General features: G+C 37.1%; 1 protein-coding gene across 1 annotated transcript in view; it reads right to left on the bottom strand.

Annotated features, from left to right (window-relative positions):
* Positions 1-705: 705 nt before the first annotated feature.
* The window catches only part of pasi1 (pasiflora 1), a 256,430-nt gene continuing 247,372 nt past the window's right edge, over positions 706-9,763 (bottom strand). The window contains exon 6 of the mRNA XM_065220195.1: positions 706-717. The gene's annotated coding sequence lies outside the window, so the exon portion shown is untranslated. The remainder of the gene's footprint in view (positions 718-9,763) is intronic.

Here is a 9,763-nt window from a genome sequence, read left to right as displayed (position 1 = left end):
GCGGCAGTAAAGTTCTATATTAATAACTGTGGAAGCACATCTAGAACACTAAGTTGAGAGCACGCAATAAGCAACTATGCGATAAGTAATAAGCTTGAAATGCGAGAAAGAAGAAGAATACTCACTCAAAATGCCAAAATTTTATTACAGCTCAAAACTTATAAAAACCGGCCAAAAGTCAATTGATGGCATGTACATTGGTGTTTTGTTATTTTCACAATGAATGATACAAAAATAACATTATGAACAATGCATAACGTCAAGATATAAAGCTATGAATTATTGAACCGAAAAACTGATCAGTGATTATTGCGCAGTTGGATTTCGCAAGGCAAAACTTATAGGCGAATAATCTGACTGCATCAATGATGACCTCATCTTTGCACCCTTGTGTGTTTTTACGGCAGCTCTTTTATTCGTCGGTCGTAATATTATTACCATCGCATTGGATGCACCTTCCAGTTTTTTACCGACGAAAGCACTTTGTACAGTTTCGACAGACATTATTGGCCTGTACTTGGCAGGATTAGCCCTGTTTTGGTCCTTTGGAGATAGGTTATCCCTCTGGGAGTACCATGTTGAAGCATTCAGCCCATGCATGGATTCAGGGAAACTTTATACACCAGAAGTTGTGCACAAAATCTGTTTATTCAAATGGGTGCTGGTACCCGAGAACATCGCCCTGCACATAACGGTTAAAACTCCTAGATGTCGTAACTTTCGACACATTGAAATTGAAAAAAAAAATGAATAAAGTTGTCTCGTATAAGATTAAAAAAATGCGAACCCAGCAATAGAAATGATGGATAATGAAATTTATGTAGCTTATCAATTTTTTTATGCCTATTCTAAATTGAAAGTATTATTACCAAGATCCCAGGTTTCAAATATTATGACAAATTATGATTTCAAGATCGGTTTTCGCGGTAAACTGACCAGACTGATCAAGACTATGATGGATGGTTTACAGGGCAGCGTGAAGATATAAGGTGTGATTTGGACTCGGGACGGGACTTAAAAAAACGGAGTAATGGAGGAGAAGAATGAACCACAACCAATAACGCCACATGACTAATCGGAAAACTCTACCTTTTCCGATTTGCATGAAACGTTGCATAATTGTTTATTATGGAAAATGATTCACATTTTTTGCTGAAATTCGACCATTTTTCTAGTAAAATTTAGTAAAATTTTAAAAATGCCGTCTTTAAATTGAAAAAAATAAATTGTGGCGCGGAAACGGTACTTTTTATCGAAGTGACGTCTGATACAAAGTTGTAGAGAAAAATAATGTGTTTCTGGGAATAAACAAAAACATGATTTTAGTAATTTTAAGTAAAAATTCAAAAATGTTCAAAACCTAGCGATCTCAAAATCTCCTTGTCTAATTTTTAAAAAAAATATTGCAAGATACAAAATGGCCGAATTCTTGCAAAAATGGGAATCATTACCCATAACAAATAAAAATCACAGAGTTTTGTACAAATCGGGAAGGTCGAGTCAATATACAAAAATTCCGCAATGTTGGCAGGAAATGCTTTTAAGCTAGAAATTTAAAATGGGCGGGGCAAGTTTTCAGAATGTGCTTGCCTCGAATCCAGTCGGTAAAAGGCGAAGAGAAGCGCAGCGAGCTAGGTGGTTAGACCATGTGTATTGATTCTCTCACCAGAAGAAAATTGATATATCAATTGTCATCCGTGATTGATTTGAATGTATTTTAAATATATACAAACTGAGTATTCCATGTCACATAATCTTGAAAATAATTTCCAATCAAAATTACATGTCATGTTTTTTGAAACTAAACTAAAATATATCCCCAACATTATATGCTTCAATCGTGTTAGCATAGATGGATTTATTACGAAAATGTGTAAGCCATGAAACTAACGCCCGTGTAAAAGTTTGCCGTGAAATAGTTTATCAAAAACTAACGTCCCATCATTTTCGACCTCCTCCATTTGATGCATACGAATAGTCAATCATTATCTTTTACCGCTCTTTGCTGCAGTCTAGGAATGTTCCTGAAAATTTCCCAATGCCCGCAAATTCGCTTCAGTCTTTGAGTTGCAAGCGAAACACTAAACAAGTTCAGCATCTACCCATCTGCCATCGATACCGCTTTCCGGAAAATGTAATCAAAGCCTACAGCATCCTCAGAAACCAAATGTTTGCCGAAAACCGAAGAGAGGCAAAAAATTAAGAAAATAATGACAAACGACCACATCCCAAGTGCAAGAAGCAGACCAACGGCGAGAGTACTTTTTTTTCGGAAAAGCTCTTTCTCTTCCTACGAGGAACACCCGGCAAAGGTAACCACGAACACGGCTTATGTACATCTCAAAGGAGGAAAATTGAAGATGCGAAGCAGCAGGGAAAAAATCTCCAAATTTTTCTAAATATATTATATATGGGCCTCCGTTATCCTTCGCACAAAGTTTTCTCTCACTTCACCAGAGCTCAAATCCGGCCAAGTGTTGTGCACTTGTGTTGGTGGGGGCATTTTTTTTTTATTTCATTTTACTTTTCCACTTGCCTCCCGCTCAGACATCGTCTCCAGCACTCACTCCTCCGCAGACCCCTGATCCAGATTTACCCGCTGTGTCCTCATAATTTTCGGCACCTATCAATATTCGGCGTTGGTCGACGAAGGCGCGCTATGCTCACTCTCCCTCTCTTGCTCACTCGGCGATTACTCTTTGCACAGCACAGAATGCCCCATTCCAACCACTTGCCATCACGCATAACATGATCAGTTGTTGGTGCGATTCGAGATGGTGGAGAAGAGCAACCCAGCAATTGTAGGGTGGAGGGCTGGGTGGACCGGATCCAATGGCGGCGGCGGCGAGAAGGAAGGAAGCAAGCAAAGAACGGAAAAAAAAGCAAGCAATCGGGCCGACACGGAGCGGAGAAGTAGCTTGTGAAAATTCGTCGGACCAGAAAGCGGGAAAATTACTGAACATGCCCCGAACCCCCGCGAGGAATGAAGGAATATTGATTTTCAATAACGTACAGCAGCATACCACTTTATATTTTCATTTTTATTTATGTGCTCGAATTTTTCTTTTTGCACTCGCTCGCACTTGCTCGTTCTTCCTTGCCTGATCCGACGACGGTCGTGTGTGTATGCGCGTCGATTCACGGATAATTTGCAGGGATAGTGGGAGGATTAACTGACCCTGGCGGTTGAAATATGTAAGGTTTCGCCTGGAGAGTTATGCCATCGAAATGGATTGGTTGCGAAATGCTTTTGATGCATTTGAAAGAACAGTTCGATTTAATTTGGAGGGATCGAAAATAGAATTTGTACTCAAACAATAACCATTACAATGAAATGTAGATAAAGCATCAAACCTTTGAAGCTCAAATAAAATAAAATAGATCCAAATTAGTGGTCATTAGCCTATTAATCAGTAACTCCTATCCCTACCTCCCCGATGCTGTGGTATGCGTGAGACTCTAAACGCTAGTCCTCTGGGGCAGACCCTATAGGCCAGCCGTAAACTACAACAGTACAGGAAAAACTATCAATGCAAATACGAACTAGAACAATCGGCATAGACTCAGGCTGGAATGGTAAAATGGGCGGGACACGTTGTAAGAGATCACGACGCAGAAGAGCACAACAAGCTAGGTGTTTTGACAAAGTGGAGCAAGATCTAGCAAGTGTGGGGCGCTCAAAAACTGGAGAAAAGCACCTTCCGAACCGAACCGAACATTGTACCGTAGATCAAATCTTGAAAGACGTCAGACCAGCCAAAGTAAAGTAAGTATAAGAGGTTATATTTCTTGAAGCTTGATTATACCGTATTTTTGTAAGCTCTACTAATTCCACTATGGCCCTGTTAAAATCTGGACGCCTTCTATGTTTTATTACTGCGCCTGATGAAAGTTTCGTCACAATTCATGTAGTTTTTTTTAAGGTTAATTTTTTAAAAATAGGCTGAATTTCTATCTGATACAAGAATTTGGTTCAATCACGGCACGAGGTAAGATTATATTCGTTTTCAGTGGGGTGCAGAATTTCCAACCATAACAAAGGTAAATTATCCATCTTATTTATTTCCTAGTCCAAAATCTAAACGAAAAACAAGTTCAATATTTTTTAGAAAAAAGTCCCAAATCATACAAAAGTCTATATCCCTGACATTGGAATTTACTAAGCCTTAGATCTCAATTTTCTATAAAATTGACGAATCGTGCATTTTTTTTTTCAGTTTCGCCTGAAAATTTGTCCCTCAATCAGTATGATTGATGTTTTAAAAAGTGATAATTTTCAAATCATGGACCTACACATGATAATTAATTTCCAAATTCCAGATTTATTACTTTTTTCCTAATCCCAACTATAATCAAAAAATTGTTGGATTTTTTATTAGGATTAGAATATTGATTTTTTTTTGTCCGGAACCATGAACAGTACAGAATTATAAATTGTGATATTTTAAACACCTCCAATTACACTAGTTTACAAAACAACATAAAAAGTGTGAACTTTAGTGGTTGACCAACGTTTCTAATGCAAAATCCTACGCTGAATTCAATGCCGTGGTCAGAAAACATTAAAGTAGAGCCATTTTTGAGATATACAAAAATTTTGATTTTTTGAATTTTGGACAAAAGTACGATTACTAAAATGTCAATATCTTTGGAACTAGTGCACCAATTTTAAATCTTTTTTTATGAAAGTGAAGCTAAATAAATTTGCTATCGTTCACTGGAATATAATGTCTTAATTAAAAATTTAATTTTGAGGTCATTTAAAAATTTACAGCATTTTTTTTTATTTTTCCTGCGAATTTTCCATAAAAATCTTGTTTTAATCAACATTTTTAATGGGATAAAAAGATTCAAAAAATCATTCCATAATTTATTTTTAAAGTCCATTAAAAACTGGAGAAAATGAGCCTTTAATGGATGAAATCGGTTGGAAATTGTCGAAGTTATGAAATTTTTTGTAAAATCATGGTAATTGAATGTTCCAAGATTGGCCGTTGTCCCGCTCCTAGGTTCATGCACCACTTCCAGTAAGCCTTTCTGCGGACGTGTACGCATACGGTGCATTTCACTAACACTACCAGCTGTCACGCAAAATTAAATGGGATATTTTCAACAATATAATTTACGCTAGTGTTTGTGAGACCGCTCGGCGAGAACCTAACGCAATCAACTCAATTTGACAGCTTTCTTTCTTTAACATTGCTTAACGATGTATACGACAAAACGTGAATTCAAGTGTAAAAATGATCCTCAAAAGTTTTGTTACGCGTGTGGCAACTATATATTTACAAAATCGGTCAATTTCACTGCTTCGTTGCAAACTGCATACAGGCTTTATTTTAAAATTGATCCTGGAGACTTTGACGAACCGTGGATTCCAAAAGTATTATCAACAATCAATACGAAACTAACGATTTTAAATTGGCTCACCTCTTTAGTAGCCTATTGGTCCCAAGCAAACGATTAACGTACCCTATTCTAGTTGAAATTCTATTACTACACTATGTTTGTTTTGATTCGCTATGAAAGTTTGACAGATAACATCAGGGGTGTGTGGATTCATGCAGAACATGCAGGGGTGAGTGAAATAGCTTGGGACTGCTTGGGACCGTTGTTCTGGTACTGAGTGAGCCAAAAATAATAATGATTTTCTTCGGGACCCAGTGGTCTTAGAGTTACCTCTATGGTATTATGTAGTTCGTGCAAAACGTGCTTGGCTAGGTGGATGTCAGGCGCAAGGTAAATTGATTTTTTGAATAACTTTCATATAAACAATTTATGTACAGCATGGTAGTGCTTTGTTCTTTCCTGATCGACATTATCTTACTTCATCTATTTTTGATAAGTGTTAATGTCTTACTTACTAACTCACTTATTTGTTATCTGTCAGTCGCTATTTGTCCTTTGACATGCCCACCATATGGCGTCGACCGTTTTGTCATGCAACGGATTGTTATTTCTGCTTGACAAAAGTTAAGCAACAAGGACGTCACAAAACAGTTGAGTATCCACAAGTGGCTTCTATGACAAAACCTGTTCCACATTCAAGTTCGGTCCCGTATCCTGTTTATCCAAAGCGGAAACGAGCGCCCTCTGTTGAATCGACCGTTACAAAAAGTGAGGAGGAATTCAAGGAGGAATGCGAGGAAGACTTCGAGATGGAATTGGAAAGAAACCCAAAACTGTTAACACAATCCGAATTTAATGATTTGGTGCGAGATCTCGACTTATCGAAGGAGAAATCCGAATTGCTGGCATCACGCTTGAAAGAACACAACATGCTGAGCAAGGAGGTCAAAATTTCTTGTCACAGGAATCGTCACAAGAAATTTGACAAATATTATTCTACAAAGGACAAGGCATGTTTTTGCCATGACGTAAACGGCTTGTTTGAAGAGTTTGGTGAGCCATATGATCCAGCTGAATGGCGTTTATTCATCGATAGCAGCAAGTTGAGCTTGAAAGCCGTTTTACTGCATCAAGGGAATGAGAAACCTTCTATTCCATTCGCTCATGCCGTTAATATGAAGGAAACGTATGAATCAATGGCTCTATTGCTCAATTTGATAAATTACAATCAACACAATTGGAAAATTTGTTCCGATCTTAAAGTGGTTGCCATGTTGACTAGATTGCAACAGGGATACACAAATATATGTGTTTTTTGTGTAAATGGGACAGTCGAGCTCGTAAGGAACACTACGTCCGAAAAGATTGGCCAAAACGGGATAATTTCACAATTGGTAAAGACAACGTTAAAAATGATCCTCTTGTGGTAAAAGAACGCATAATACTTCCACCACTACATATAAAACTTGGGCAATTCCAAAATTTCGTCAAAACGTTGCAAAAAAAAGGGCATGCCGGCATTCCAGTACTTGAAATCAGTATTTCCAAATTTATCTGACGCAAAGATAAAGGAAGGTGTATTTGTTGGCCCACAGATCAAAAAACTGCTCAATGATTCCGCATTCAATACAGTTTTGACACCAGATGAGGAAGAAGCGTGGAAATCGTTCCAGCGTGTTGTCACAACCTTTTTAGGAAATTTCAGAAGCCCAGATTATGAGGAAGCCGTCGATGAATTGCTCAAAAATTATGAGAAAATAGGTATAAATCAAAAATATTGTGTTTGTTACATATAATTAATTTCAAATCCTTTTATTTCACTGAACACAGGTGTGAATATGTCTTTGAAGATACATTTCCTACATTCTCACATGGATTTTTTCCCGGAAAATCTTGGTGACGAGAGTGATGAGCACGGCGAACGTTTTCACCAACAAATGAAGATGATAGAACGTCGTTACCAAGGGTTTTGGGATGAAGCAATGATGGGTGACTATTGTTGGTTTCTGATTCGAGAAACAAGTTCAAAACATCGAAGACAAAGTCATTCGATTCTCAATCATTTTTAATAAAACCTAAATAAATTTCTTTTGTATCAACTCGGTTTTAAATCCTGATATGCCTTAATCAAATTGATATGTAGAGAAAAGAATCTCCCATGAAAACTTTACATGCGATTTGGATGCTTACAACGACACCTAGAAAAGGAACTCTAAAGCTGTTGTATTTCAGCAACATTTTTAAGTGTTTTACAAAAATGCTCATAACTTCGACAATTTCCAACCGATTTCATCCATTAAAGGCTCAGTTCCTCCGGTTTTAAATGGACTTTAGGAATAAACTATGGAATGATTTTTTGAATCTTTTTATCCCATTAAAAATGTTGATTAAAACAAGATTTTTATGGAAAATTCGCAGGAAAAATAAAAAAAATGCTGTAAATTTTTAAATGACTTCAATAATTAAATTTTTATTTAAGACATAATATTCTAGTGAACGATAGCAAATTTATTTAGCTTCATTTTCAATAAAAAATATTTAAAATTGGTGCACTAGTTTCAAAGATATTGACATTTTAGTAATCGTACTTTTGTCCAAAATTCAAAAAATCAAAATTTTTGTATATCTCAAAAATGGCTCTACTTTAATTTTTTCTGACCACGGCATTGAATTCAGCGTAGGATTTTGCATTGGAAATGATCATCACCTTACCGAGTTCAAAAATGCTGTAAACTAGTGTTATCATTCTATCTCTTACTTGAAGGAATTGTGTATTAATGGCAAGGATTTTGCTCACAAACGAATTCAACGGAAAGTGGGAAAATCTAAAAAAAAGTGTATTTTTTTTCTCCAATTCATAATGCGTTGTTCAGATTTCAGAGTTATAACATGTTATAATAATTAACAACAAGGAAATAATTTCAACATTTCGCCCCATATAAGGTTTATAACACGTTATATGGGGCGAAATGTTGAAATTACAGAAAGGTGAACGAAACTACAAAGGACAAAAGGTCGAAATGGACAAAGTCTAAATGGATAAAGAATCGGATGAAACTTGGAATGGACAAGAAGTCGAATGGATCAAAGGTCAAAATGAACAAAAGGTAAAAAAAATTATCGCCAAAATCGGCAAAACGTCCCAGTATATCTGCGAATAATTATTAATTCTCTTACAAATTATTGTAATGCTCTTGGATACAAACATATCTACCAATAAAAACTAGTATGGTCGAAATAAGTTTTCGGAACTCATTATTTTTTCCACCAATCAAATCAAGCAAGCAAATACTCAGAAATTAAAAACAAAAATTCAAAAGAATCCATCGGTTACAAAAGCTCAACCCATTGCTGCCATTCCGTTTCGCACAGGATCATAATTATCCAACCACCCACACAAACGTTGGCATATTTCGACAGCTCCGATGAGTCGGCAACTAAACAAAGCCAACGTCCACATTATTGAAAAATCATCAATACCATTGGTCCATCGATGAAATCTAATTAATTAAGTAAAAACAAGCTGGCCGAACATTTCGTTGGCTCCGTCGTGGTTATGAGACATACATAAAAATATTTGAGAGACTAAAAGAAATAAACCGAAACGGTCGAGGGCCGAAGCTGGAAATCAAAAAAAAAAGGAAACCATCGGCAACCAAACGGGTAGAAACTTGGGCACATCGGCCGGTGCCGGTCTGCTATTGAGGGTTGAGGGAGATGAACGACGAGACGGTGCGCAGCAGTGTGGGTGACTGGTGGGACGCATGGTGATAATGATAAAAGATGCTGCGACCGTGGAATGGGAACCGAGGAGGGCACAGCTAAGGAATAAGTTGAAAAGTTTTCAGTGTGCGTGTGAGTCATACGTAAGGATCTTTCGTCTGCTCACATGTTTGCGCCTCGGCTGCGAGTGCCGATTTCCTCACTCCTATTCTAGTTGTTTGATTTTTAATGTTGCTGTACGTGTGAATGTTTGTGTACTGGACCAAACCATGTATGTATGCGGGAGCCAAGTTGGATGACGGTTGCTCAGAAACAACAGTCTCCTCAAAAACAGTGTACGAGAAACGGGAAGTGGGTGGGTGGTTAGAAACCAATAAGACGGAGCAATGCTGGCTGTCTTCCGATGTCCAGTTTTGGCACAATGATACATTATGCTCGATGGAAAACCTGGAAATATTAGTTTTAGGTAAAAAATTATTACAAATTAAAAGTTGAAATTTTTTTATACGGCATTGAGTTGATTAAGACTTGTCTAATTCTTTTCACCATTTTTGAAGACATTTTTTCTTAGTGTGTTCCTCAGGTCCGGAGGACGAGGAAAATCTTCTCATTTTATTTTATTTTATTATTTCTTCTTTCTTCCTTACTTTTGCAAAAGTGAGAAGCACACTTTTTTGGCTGCTCTAATTTG

The sequence above is a fragment of the Ochlerotatus camptorhynchus genome, unplaced genomic scaffold (genome assembly GCF_037179485.1).
Source record: "Ochlerotatus camptorhynchus isolate MF236.1 unplaced genomic scaffold, CSIRO-AGI_Acam_v1.1 ptg000118l, whole genome shotgun sequence".
Taxonomy (NCBI): domain Eukaryota; kingdom Metazoa; phylum Arthropoda; class Insecta; order Diptera; family Culicidae; genus Ochlerotatus; species Ochlerotatus camptorhynchus.
The sequence above is the reverse complement of the archived record's forward strand: the minus strand, read 5'-3'. Positions and strand labels throughout refer to the sequence as shown.